Source organism: Sarcophilus harrisii, chromosome 2, assembly GCF_902635505.1.
Source record: "Sarcophilus harrisii chromosome 2, mSarHar1.11, whole genome shotgun sequence".
NCBI classification, from domain to species: domain Eukaryota; kingdom Metazoa; phylum Chordata; class Mammalia; order Dasyuromorphia; family Dasyuridae; genus Sarcophilus; species Sarcophilus harrisii.
Genome location: NC_045427.1, coordinates 140,151,626 through 140,165,654, shown reverse-complemented (window position 1 = coordinate 140,165,654; position 14,029 = coordinate 140,151,626).

Below are 14,029 nucleotides of genomic sequence, written 5' to 3'. Positions count from 1 at the left end.
CCACCACCATGCCCCTGCATGAGCACCTTCTTCCTAGACTTCTCCTTCAGCCTTCTTTATTTTTTTTTTTTACTCTAAGGTTTTTTTCCCAATTCTGTGGAGACCTTACAATCCCCTGATCACTCAGTGCTCTGCTTCCTTCCTTCCCAGAATTCCCACAACTCTTTTGTGACCCCCATAGTGTAGACGCATTCAATAAACAACGTGTATTGGGGTGATGAAATACATTTCCTTCCTCTCTGTACAACTGTACTGAGGTAGGGACAATTGTATACAATGTCATATGTAGCAAGCTTATTGGAAAACTTTGCTTTACTGTTTTTCTGTTCCAAAAGAGGGTTCAATTTAAGGATAGATCTAGAAATACATGAAGTTTTTTTTTAAGGCAATAAAATAAACTTTTAAAGTTTAAAATTGAAATGAAAACAATTGTCAAAGAAACAACTGACCCTAACAAGAAAGAAGGGACTGAGATAGTCTTAACAGGAAGAGCATTGGATTTGGAGTAAGATTGTTGATTGATTCACTCTTCAGTTCTCAGGATCAATGATGAAAACAATGTCTTGACTTACAAGTGAATTAGATTCGAGTGAGGCTGAGTTATGAAATCATCTGAACTGGAACTCTGGCTCTGGTTATTTGCATGAATTTGGGCTTTTACTTGAGGCCTTTTGAAATTATTTCACTCCGGGGCAGCTAGATGGCCTAGTGGATAGAGTGCCCTGCAGTCAGGAGGACCCAAGTTCAAATTTGACCTCAGACATTTAAAACTTCCTAGCTGTGTGATTCCTGGCAAGTCATTTAATCCCAATCGCCTCAGCAAAAAAAAACTTACTTTACTCTTCAGCTTCCTGTTATTCTTCTTGTGTCCCTAGGTCTTAGTATAGTGCCTGAGATATCATAGGTGACTAATAAATGTTTGATTGATTGATCAGATGATTTCTTCCATTTATTAAACACTTTCACACTTGCTTCTAGATTTTAATCACTCCTACCCTAAGGATGTTCCCAGAATTTCCAGTCAGAAAAGAAACAAATCCCAAGAGAACAAATGTGTCAGTTTCTAAGATTTCTCTGTAGTGTTGTAGTCCCCTTTTTCTGAATATAAATTCAGTATCAATTACAGCAGGAGTCTGAAACATAGCAATAAAACTTCAATTTTTTGTTATTATCCTTACTGCTAGGGAAGAAAATAGCTAAGAGAGTAATTGACAGAGAAAAGATGGCATTTTGCAATCTCACTGGTACTATTTGTACCATGGTAAGCCTTTCTCCAGGGCCTCTGACAATTCAAATTCAGATGGTCCAGGCTCAGGTTGCCCTCTCTCTGTGTACCTGCTGCCCTCTGAATTATTCCATGTGTCCGTGATTCGGGGGCCCCATCTGGAGAATGGGGCATTAGGCCTGAGACATGATTGTGTGGGAGAGGACCATCAGCCACTAGAGGCATGAGAAGAACACTGCTCCCTCCCTCAGACATTTCCTGGACCGGGGCCCTCACCTCTCTCCCGGTGGCGGGAGGGGAAGCAGTGGGGGGTTGGGGAAAGCATGAGGGAAGGAGGTTTGTGGGAGTCACTCGGATGCTAAAGTTTGAGTTTAGCAGCACAGATGGCTCAGGGGTGGGTGATGGAGAGGAAGTGACAGAGAGAGGATTAGAGATAAATGTACCCAGCACAGCTCTCAAATCGGATTAGACATTTCCTCTTAGATTAATGTTTCTTTCCTGCTGAGCCCATAACCACCACAAAGTAACCTCCTGGCACAGATGTGCAGACCTATATGACCCACGCTCAAACACAGACACGTATATTGTCAGCATACAGACATGCACATAAGGAAATCTTCAATGCCATCACTTTCTGGCTCACCCACTGGTGGTCAGCCCGTCATTAGGTGCTGTCTACTTTACCCTCCACTACAATGAGATCCCTTAAAGACAGGAGGCTACTAGACCATCCTGGCTCCCCGAAGAAATGATGAACCACCTGAGAGAATACAAGCTCTCCAACGATAGGTTCTCACTCTAGTTCTAAATACAGTGTCCTGCACATTTGGGATAAGCTTTGGGGAGAGGATATATATACCTGAGATTTCACTAGTAGAGAGGATTCTCTCAACCCATCTTGAATTTATTGTCTTAGAGGGTCGATTGGAACACAGAGAAGTTAATTTGTCACAGAGTGAGTGTATATCCAATGCAGCACTCGAGCAGGGGTCTACCTGATTCTAAGGCTAGCCCACTCCCCTCTGGGCCATTCTACCTCTCACCTGACACATATTTGTTGAGTTGCCTTGACTTTCACAGTGAACATTTATATAGGGTTTTAAGGTTTGCAAAGCACTTCACTTCTATTATTTCCTTTGACGCTCACAACAACCTTATGAGGTCATTACTATTGATATTATTAGCCCCATTTTATAGATGAAGAAACTGAGGTTCACAGAGGTTGACTGATTTATTCAAGATCACAGAAGCTAATTGTTCAGAGTAGATTTTGAACTCAGGTCTCTCCTGACTCCATGTCTCCTTGGTACCATCCCACAGAGACTTCCAAAATCACAACACAAGTGTTGCTTGGATGGTCAAACACATTGCAAGCAGAACGCCCTTGTGGCTTTTGCATCTGTACTCTAAGCATCACTTCACACACATTCAGCCAATAGCAGTTCAGAGACACATCACACCATCACCATCAATCTTACGTGTTCTAATAAACACAAACCACCAGGCTGAACCACAGCACTGGTCCTGCTGAAAGTCTTCCTCATCTTCATGCTCGCCCCTCGGACTTCTCCATTTCTATAGGCCCTCTCAAATTCTTCTTGAACCAGAAGTGTGCCTGGGGTTAGAAGACAGTGAAGAGGAAGCTTTCAGTGTGATGGTAAACGCAGTTACTGACAAAAACCATAAGCTTAGAGCCACCATCATTAGTAGCTACTATTCTTAACCCCAAATCAAGAGCACTATCAACACCCAAACAGAGCAATTTAGATTATCCAGGTACAAGGCCTGGATATCCAAAGAGCAGGTAACTGGCACAGCAGATAGAGCGCAAAGCCTGAAGTCAGGAAGATGAATTCAAATCTTCCCACAGACACTTACTAAATGTATAATCCTAGGCAAGTCACTTAATCCTGTTTATCTTAGTTTCCTCATTTGTTAAAAAAAAATTAATTAGTAAAGGAAATGGAAAACTACACTAGTATTTTTGCTAAGAAAACCCTAAATGAAGTCAGGAGGAGACAGACATGATTGAAACAAGTGAACACCCGGGACAACACTAGAGGACTGTTTTTTCTGCCCCCATGCTTCACCCCTTACCTACTTAATCCCTCACTTCCCATTTTACCCCAATTTCATTTGTCAATCTGACCCCCTAGTTCTCTTATTCTTCAGCTCTCACTTCTCACTTCCTCATTCCTGAGCAGCCTTCAACTAGAGAAGGACCACTGGGACTTTTCCCCAGGACTGAATGTTCAAACTATGCCAACAGAACTATGGTCAAGTTGGGAAGAGAAATTCTTTCCTGGGCTGTTGGGCCCCAAGTCCTAGCAGCAATCTTATCCTGCAAGGCATCTCCTCCCATTTCACTATCACAGAAACTTCCTGATGTCCTCCGGTTCCTTTTTTGCTCCTAATCTCTTCATGTTTGCCCCAGATGCAAAAAGTGCTAGATAGGATCTCACTCCCCACTCCCTCCTTCCCATTTCCTTTGATCCTCCTTCCTCAATCCCTCACTCACTCCTCTCCCCTCGAATTTCTCCATCTACCCTCATTTCTTCAGTTCCCTCCTTCTTCAGTTTCCTCCCCTGTTCCCTTACCCTTCACTTTTTCACTCCTGATACAACTTCAGCAAGTCTTTTCCAGATTGCTAGAGCTCCTATATAGAATGAGAGGTCTCTAGCTCTCCCAGATAGGACATCCTACAATTCTGTGCTCTCAGGTCACTGGGTCCATCCCATTTTCCAGTATTCTCAAGGTTCTAATTCTGAAGCCTCAGTACACTAGGGATGCTGCCACCCAAGTCATTTTAGCAGGAGTTAAAACTTATTATTTCTGTGGACAGGTTCCATGGCTGAAAGTCCCAGATAATCACACTTTCACATACGACACAATATGCAACAAGCTTATACCACCGGGCACTATGCTAAGCTCTGGGGATATAAAATAAGGCAAAAAAGCAGTTCCTGCCTTAGGGAGACCTCACTATCTAAGTGGGGGAAATGGCATGAAAACAACTATGTACAAACAAGATATACACAGGATAAATTGAAGGTGACCTCAAAGGGAGGGCACGAGCATAAAGGAGAAGCAGGAAAGGCTTCTTGTAGAAGGTCAGACTTTAGCTGAGAATTGGAGGAAGCCAAGAAAGTCTCAAGGCAGAGGTAAGGAGGGAGAATGTTCCTGCCAGAGAAAATGTCCATAAATAGGAGATGGAGGGTCTTGTTAAAGAAACAAGGAAGCTAGATGCTAAAATTCCTGGATCTAAGGCCAATTAGGTGGCTCAGTTGATAGAGCTCTGGACCCAGAGTCAGAAAGAACTGAATTCAAATGTGAGGTTAGACTCTTACTAGATGGTGATCCTGGACAAGCTACTTAACCCTATTGGCCTCAGTTTCCTTATCTGTGAAATGAGCTGAAGAGGGAAATGGCAAACCAATTTAGTATCTTTGCCAAAAAAACACCCAAATGGGGTCAGGAAGAGTCAGACACAAGTGAAACGACTGACTGAACAGCAAGCAAGACCAGAGTTCTTGGAAAGAAATCATTTTTAAGTCTGAGAAAGGTAAGAAAAGACTCAGTTATGAAAGACTTTAAAAGAAAAAAAAAGGATTTTATAGTTCTTATCAATCACAGACATGAAAGAAAACATCCCCAGGACAATAGAAAGAGTTTGAAGAGGGAGGTTAGGATGAGGGGAGAGTTAAGAAATCCTGCCTTGGAGGATCATTTGAGGAATCATTTGCCTCATACTGGAGCACATTAAAACTTCCCTTTTAGTTCAGCAGAAAATAGACTATTTCTCTAATATAGTCTCTTTCAGATTTACCTGAGTCTCAGGAAACTATCAAAATCTGATCAAACTTCTGAGAAAACAATGTACTGCCCTAAAATCCTTTTTCTTCTTTTCTCTAACCTCTTTCCCTTAAGAAAGTGTATAAAGGGAATAAACTAGGACTCCAGGAAATAAAATGAAGGTGATAATCAAACACAAAATGAGAAATACCTCTGGACTAGTTAAAATCACAGTTTTTCTCCACCTTCAGAAGAGATTAAAGACTCACTAGAAATTCTCTCCCCATTTCCGGAAGATATTAGAGAGATATTGATTAGAGGGAAGATCTCTCCTTGATTATTATCTTTGGATCACCTGTGACTTCCTTCCCAAAAGTTTTTTAGAGGAAATGGTCTTAATTGAGTAGATTGGTGGGAATGATTCTTCTGGGTATGCCCAAAAGAATAAGTGACTATTGTTCCAAGTTCTTAACTCTTTGGGGGCATTCTTTATTATACATATTCAAGCAAAAGGTGGGGTGACTACTCACTAAGTCTGAGGTAGAGAGGATTTTCATTGGTGTAGGTACTGAATTAGATGGTGTTCTAAATCTCTTTAAGTCTGAGGTTCCTAAGCATTTTGCATCCCTTTGGCAAATTGGTGAAGCTTATGAAGTCTTTCTCAGAATCATGTTTTTCAATGTAAAAAGGAAAAAATACATAGAATTATATGGTACCAGCACTTCTTAGACTGTGGTTGGTGAGCCCATAGAGGATCTAGGGAAACTATGATTTATTATCAGTAAATGTTTGATATGTATACCTGTTTTATATACCTATATATCTGGGGTCAAATAAAAATTTCTCAGGTGAAAAGGGGTCACAAGTTTAAGAAGCCCTGGTATAGTGGGTAGAGCACCAGGCCCGGAGTGGGAAAGATCTGAGTTAGATATTTACTAGATGTGTGATCCTGAGCAAATTACCTTTTTTTTTTTGGCCTTAGTTTTCTCATCTGTAAAATGAGCTGGAGAAGGAAATGGCAGACCACTCCAGTATATTTGCCAACAAAATCCCAAATGAGATCATGAAGAGTCACAAGTGATTAAAAGTGATTGAATCATGATATATCAGAAAGAACCCTGGACTTTTGGAGTGAGTAAACCAGGGTTCAAATCACAACTTTCTCACTAATCATCTATGTCACTTAAGACCTATTTGGATCTTGCCTTCCTCTACGGAAAATAAGATGGCTAAAAACTAAGTGACCTTTAAGTTCCCTTAAGATTCTAGATAACAATCCTATCTATTGATGTGAATCCCATCCTGCTCCTTTGTCAATTCTACTCAGGTCAGTTTCTCAAGACTGTCTAGTTAGCTTAATGGGAATTTAGTTTTCCCAGACTTCACATCATTACGCTCCTAAATAAATAAATAAAACTATGCTAAGTCCCCACGAGTACCATATACCAAGCATTTTAGACAAATGAACACACAAAGGCAAATTTTGCTTTCAAGAAGCTTCCATTCTCTTGAGAGATGAAGATGAGCATCAGGATATTTGGAAGACAAAACTAGAATCAATAAAAATTAGTTTTTCAAAAATCACAGTGAGGTTTTTTCACATAAAGAAGAGTCTTTAGAGAAATAGCCTGTCAGAATAGATGATGAACTTCCTGTTATTGGAAGAATGGGAGCAAAAGCTTGATGATGAAGGCATTTAATGAGCTTTTAGGACAGGAAGAAACTAATGTCATTGCCAGACTGGTAGTTACTGCCTTGGAGTCAGAAGGCCTGGGTCCTATTATCCCAGGCTCTGACTCACAGCAATTTTGGGGAGCACCCATGCCTCAGTTTCCCCATAAATTTCCCTCTCCCCTCTCCACCTCATGATGCAGGAGTCAGGGCTTTGAAATCCCCAGAGGAAAAAGTCTCGAGGTTCCTCCTTCCTCTTCTCATCTCTTCTGGACTGGCCCTAAGTCAGAAAACAATAGTCCCTTTCCAGACTTTGGTTGCTCAAGGATGCTGATCCAACCCAGGAGGACCCCCACCCCTATTTACCCAGACTGGAGGGACTTATGATCCTAGCCCATTGGGAAGAAGGGACAAAGGCAGTGCTGCCAGTCTGCTGTCACGAGAGTGGAGAGAGGAGATGGGAGATTGCCCAGGAATGTGTCCCACGTGAGGGGGGCAGGAAGGAGGCGGTAGAGAAGGAGAAACAAGGAGCAGCCTCCTCAGCCGCCTTGAGCCCTGAGGAGTAAGCCCCAAAGTACAGTGCAATGACAACAGTAATTAGGGCTGTAACCCACATTTAGTCTGATCCTTTCATCCTGGCTAATCCACCCCCTCTCCCCATCGCCCCAGAGCATCGCCGGAGGAGGAGCCTGCAGTTGAGCAGGAACATTCAAAGTCTGGGGCTCGGACCCTGCTGTGCTGGGAACATTTTAGACCTAGGGTTAGAGATGTTACTAGGACAGGAGATTTAAACCAAAAAGGGAAGTTATCTCTAAGTACTAGATTGGATATCCGGGGGAGAAAGGATTAGATTTCCCCCTGATTATCCTGAGGGCAGAATTGGGAACAACGGGAAAAAAAAAAATACAGAGAGGCAAGTCTAAACTCAATCTAAGAAAAAAATTCTTAACAATTAGAGGCGCCAAACAATGAAATAAACTGCCTCTGGAGGTGCTGAGTTGCCAAGTCACTGGAGATCTCCAGGGTTTGAACTACAGGAGACAAACGATTTGGGGACCGGGCGGTCCAAGACGGCGTCGGAAGTCGCTTCCAGCCCTACAATTTCATGACTCAGTGGGGAGAGGTCCTAAAGTGATTCCAAAGGGGAGGAGGGGCTGAGGTGTTGAAAACCTGTAGAGACGAGGTTGGGGACGGCCAAAGGAGGCTTTAGGCAGCACTTCACAGCCCACCCAGTACATAGATCTTCCCTTCCCTTCCCCCACCCCAAGCCTAAATACATTGGCTCAGATCCCAGACACCTAGCTTAGAGGTACAGACAAAGATTAATTCTTCATTTCTGATTCATTCCTTTACTTCAAAAGACTTCTTGGCTTAGTGGATCTGGAGATCAGTGACTCGAGAACGGAAGGAACTGAGTTCAAATCCAATATTGTGTGATTATATGCAAATCGTTTTATCTCCCTGGACCTCAATTTTACTTAACTGTCAAAAGGGTGAAGATTCCTTCTCCATCTGGTTCAATTTTTCTATTTTTTCCATTGTAATGCCGGAGAAACTGAGACAGGAGAGAGATTAGAGAGTTTAATATTTTATTAATTGGAGAGCATGATTGACAGGACAGGACTCTCCTCTCAAATTATCCAGTCAGACAGAGATAGAGATATACTGGGACCAAGGGATACATGTTGGTCCCAGGGCTGGAGGAGACTGTCATCTCAAAGAATCCAACGTCCAGCATCCAGCCTCCAGCCTCCAGCCTCCGATGATGAATGGGAGAATCTCAAACCCTTAAATACCTTTTAGAAACAAAGAAGAGGGAAAAGCACGGGAAAACTTCTGTCAGGATAGGGGAGGTCATAAATCCTAAAACCCAGAGACAGATTGTCTGAATACACAGAAATAAAGATGTCAATGAGGTATCTTGGAATATTTTAGAGGGATATTGTAAATTCTTGAGGACAGAAAAGAATCAGGAGGTCTATTCTCTTGTTTATCTTGCTTGTACTAACAATTTATAACCTTGGAGTAAATGGTCCTCAGTCTTAATGGACCAGAGTGGGGGTTTTACAGTTTAGGGGATTGAGACAGAACAGTTAAGGAAACTGAGACAAGGGAAACTAGTGCAGAGAAACTGAGTCAGGACAGTTAAAGAGAACTGTGGCATAACACCATTAGACACATAGACTATCCCTGGGCCTCATCCATTTCCCTTTTCTATATTTTCTGCTCTCCTTTACCCCACTTTCCTAACTCTTCTTCCTTGTTTCTTCTCCACTCTCTTATCATCACCACTCCCAATCCTTATCTAATTTTCCCCAGCACTATTCCTATCACATCATCCTTGCTGCCTGCTCAGAATCCTTTCATGACTCATAGGCTCATACCTGGAAGGAACCTAAGAAGATATCTAGTTGAACCCCTTCCCATTTTACAGGTGAGGAAATTGAGGCACAGAGCCATTAAGAGATTTACCTAACTTCACACAGATAATAAGCCCCAGTGAAGGGATCTGAATCCAGCCCCACGGATTCCAAAGACTCCACATCCATACACTCCCTTTTCTAGGGTTAAAGATGAAACTACTTAGCCTGAAAGTCTTTGTGGTTCTATTCTGTCCTGTCAATCTGATCTTCCTACTTTATTTCTTATACGAACTACTCTGTACCAGCCAGAGCAGGTCAGCCTATAATTTTTTACTCCCCAAATATACCATGTTACAATCTATTCCTTGGTCATGTAGTCTGTCCTCCAGAAATGACTTGTCACCTTTTCTCCACCTTTCTAAATTCTACTAATCCTTCCAGAACCAGCTTATATTTTTCTTCAGAAAGGCTTTCTTAACACTCAACAGCCCATAATGATTTTTCCTCTTTTGAACTTATTTTTCATATCACTCATGTAGCTGGAAATACAAAGATAAAAATGAAAAGTAAACTTTATCCTCAAAAAACCTACACTCTAGTCAAAGGATGCCAAATATGCACAAAGAAATAATACATACCATACATCAGTTGATCAATTCGTTGTTCTCCAGAATCAGATTTAAAAGAAGTTATCATCTCTCTCTAATTTTTCCCTTTTGGGATCCCTGTGCTTTTATATTTTTGTGGTATTTACTTTTCCTATGTTCAGTCAGTTGTCTAAGAGATCATAAGGGAATGGGTTTTCTGATTCAAGCAGAGAAAAAGGGTACCAGACAATGCCTGAGTAAAGGCTTTGTTTTACTTTTTTCTTTGTATTCTTTATCTTGTACAGTACTTGGCAAGGAGTAGATATTTAATAAATGCTTGTTGATGCTAAGATTTTACCTGTACTCATAAAATTGGCAAAGATAACCCAAAAAAAGAGAAAAATGAAATTGTTAGAAAAATATGGAATGAACACACAATTGCTTATGTGGTAGACCTATGAATTGGACGGGTCATTTTGGAAAGGAGTTTGGAACTATGCCCCAAAGGGTACGAAACTGTATATAACTCAGAGACACCACTACTAGGCTTATACTCCAAAAAGACCCTGCCAAAACAGTAGAAAGACTCATGTACAAAAATATTTTTAGACACTTTTTTTTTCATGATAGCAAAGAACTGTAAACAAAGTGGATTCCTATCAATTGAGGAATGAACAAATCAAGAATGCAATATAATACAGCAATATTAAAAGACATTATGAGATAGCACAAAAGGGCTGAATTCAGAACATGTACAAAGCGATGCAGCATGAAGGGAGTAAAACCAGAACAATATTTATGCATTGACTACAACATTGTAAAGAAAAACAACTGTAAAAGATTTAAGAACTATGATCAAAGCTATGACCAATCATGACTCCAAAAGATTGCTGATGAAGCATGCTTCCCACCTCTGCTAAGAAGGTGACAGCCTTGAGATGTGCAATGAGACATTTATTGTTGTTGTTCAGTCATGTCTAATTCTTCATGACCCTGTGGACCATATTGTCCATGGGGTTTTCTTGGCAAAGATACTGGAATGGTTTACCATTTCCTTCTTCAGTAGATTAAGGCAAAGCAATATTAAGTGACTTGCCTAGTGTCATACAGCTAGAAAGTAGATGGCCCAGACATCTAAGCTACAGGAATGAGATGTGCATTTATTTGTGTGAATTTGTTCTTGGTGGCTATACTTATTCATTATTAGAGAGGGTTTCTATTTGTCTGGGGTATATGGGCTGAGAGAAGTGGGGAGTGTTAAGGATATGAAAAAGTGATAATTATATAAAAAAGGAAGGAAGGAAGACATTAATGTCAATGATTCATTTGTAAAATAAATAGAAGAGAGCAGAAGAAAGCTTAAAAGAGAGACAAAACAGGGCAGTATGAGGCCTTCCATATAAAATCTGGACCATACGTATGAATATTATGGAATATTACTGTTCTGTAAGAAATGACCAACAGGATGACTTCAGAAAGGCCTGGAGAGACTTACACGAACTGATGCTGAGTGAAATGAGCAGGACCAGGAGATCATTATATACGTCAACAACAATACTATATGATGACCAGTTCTGATGGACCTGGCCATCCTCAGCAACGAGATCAACCAAATCATTTCCAGTGGAGCAGTAATGAACTGAACCAGCTTCCCTATATTTATGCCCACCTGCATTTTTGATTTCCTTCACAAGCTAATGGTACAATATTTCAGAGTCTGATTCTTTTTGTACAGCAAAATAACGTTTTGGTCATGTATACTTATTGTGTATCTAATTTATATTTTAATGTACTTAACATCTACTGGTCATCCTGCCATCTGGGGGAGGGGGTGGAGGGTAAGAGGTGAAAAACTGGAACAAGAGGTTTGGCAATTGTTAATGATGTAAAGTTACCCATGCATATATCCTGTAAATAAAAGGCTATTAAATAAAAAAAAATTAAAAAATAAAAAAGAGAGAGAAAAAAAAAATCTGGACCATACAATGTAAAACAAGCTAAACCTAATGGAGGAAAAATATACACAACAGAAATTCCCAGTTTCATGTTCAACCCCCTTTTTTGTTGTTATTTTTCTTTATTATGGTGCAAAGTTCACCTGTGTTAATTTTTTTAAGTTTGTAATAAAATGATTTTGATTTTTAAATAAAAAATAAATATGTATTGATTTTATTGAGTAGCTCCAAAACATAGCATAATGACAACAGAAATTAGGGCTGTAACTTGACTGTATTAGCTCTGCCAAAAAAAAAAAAAAAAAAAAAGTATACTTCACATACTTTTAAAGATTAACTTGTATTATTAACATTTTCTCCATCATTTAAGTCTATAAATCAACAAAACAATAAACAAAGTTCTAATTTGTAGCATTTATTAACTTCTGAGGTACAAATGTTTACATTAAAAATAAACAATGGTTCTCTAATAGTCTGACTCTTGCTCACTCCTACCTTGGTAACCCAGTTATAAGAACTCAACAGAATTCTACAGAAAGAAAATAATCTAAATAAAGAAATAGAAGACCTCATTCCAGGGACAAATTTCTTTAAAAGAGGTTTTCTGCTCTCCATCTCCTGAAGGAACAGTCAGAATGGGAGAAAACAGGCCCATACTCCTCTTCACATTAAGCTACTTGAAGACAGAAACAATCTTATTTTTGTTTATCACTTATACCTAGCATACCATACCTTGAATGTGTACGTGCTTAATCAGTGTTTGTTGGATTCCAAGGGAATTTGGGTCAGGTACAAAGAAGGTACTTTTTTATTTAGTTTTTTTCCTTTGTAAAATGAAAAGATTGGATGATAACAATCTCTAGCTCTGACTTCTATAAGTTTATGATTCTGATTTGGGAAGATGTCTTAGCACTGAACGGGAGAAGCCTCAAGCCTTGAGCATACAAATGACTTTACAATTTCTATTCCACCTATTACAAGCTGGTTCTGTTTTTCCCTTGCACTACAACCCCATTGCTGTTTCTTCTTTTGTAAATTCCTTAAAGAAAAGAACTAGAGAAAACTGATGGTGTCTGAATATAGATTGAAGGATACTTTTTTTTTACTTTCTTATTTTTCTTGAGGGTTTATTTTACCTGTTTTTTCTTTCTTTCACAACATGACTATTATGGAAGTGTTTTCCGTGATTACAATTGTATAATCATATCAAATTGCTTGTTTTTTTTAATGAGGGAGAAAGGTAGGAAGGGAGAAAAGATCATTTGGAACTCAAACTTTTAAAAACAAACATTAAAAATTATTTTTACACGTAACTAGAGAAAAATAAAATACTAAATAAGAAAAAAAAGAAAGGAACTAGATCAAAACCTATTAAGACCTACATAGTACTTGGCCCCATATTGAGCACATAGTAGGAATTTGTTTAGCACTCGGTAACTGAGATGCAGCCCAGGCTAGAACGAAGAGTATGGGAATGGTTATCAGAAACCCTGAATGTGAATTCCCTTCATAAACTGGCTCCCCCCTACCTTTTTCTACTTCTTATACCCCCACATACTCTTCAGTCCAGTGACATTGCAACAAGTATTTTCCCTGGCTGTCCTCCGTGTATAGCTCTCCCCCCTCTTCTCTGCCTCCTGGTTTCCTTCAAATCTCAGCCAGAATCTCACCTTCTACAGGAAGCCTTTCCTGATACCTTTCATTGCTGGTGCCTTTCCTCTGTAGGTTATCTCTGATTTATCTTGCCTATAGTTTGTACGTGACTGCTTGCAAGTTGTCTTCCCAATTAGACAATGAGTTTCTTCAGAACAGATCTTGAATTTTTTGGTTTTTACCTTTCTTTGAATTGCCAGCACTTACTTTGACACATAACAGTCAACACTTAATAAAAGTTTATTGACTGAGTGAATTCTGGCTCTTACTAGCTGTGTGATCCTGGGAACCTCTCTGAATTACAAGAACTTCCTTAACCGTCATATGAGGGACAATCCTATTTGCACAACTTCCTGGGGTTAAATCTAAAAACCACATGGAAACTTGTTGTGATGATGAATTGGAGCTGCAGGGTGATTAAGGCCTATTCCACTTTTCCAGGTGGATAAAGGGAAAGGGCAGCAGCCACATAAGACCCAAGAAACTCTGCTTAATGGACAGATTTCCCTAGGAAATACTAAGGCAACTTTTGGCAGTGCTCCTACTCTAAAAAGTCATATTTCTATGCAATGTTACAAAGCATTTTTTGCACAATGAACCCAGAAGGCAAACAGTAAAGATATTGTTATCCCCATATAAGGAAACTGAGGTGGCATGACTAGTAAGAGAAAGAAACAGAATTTGAACCTGTGTCTCCTGACTTCCAGTGGAGTATTCCATCCAATAGATTATGCTATCTCTCTGCCTGTGGGAACCCTCAAATGCCAGTTTCTTAATGTCAGG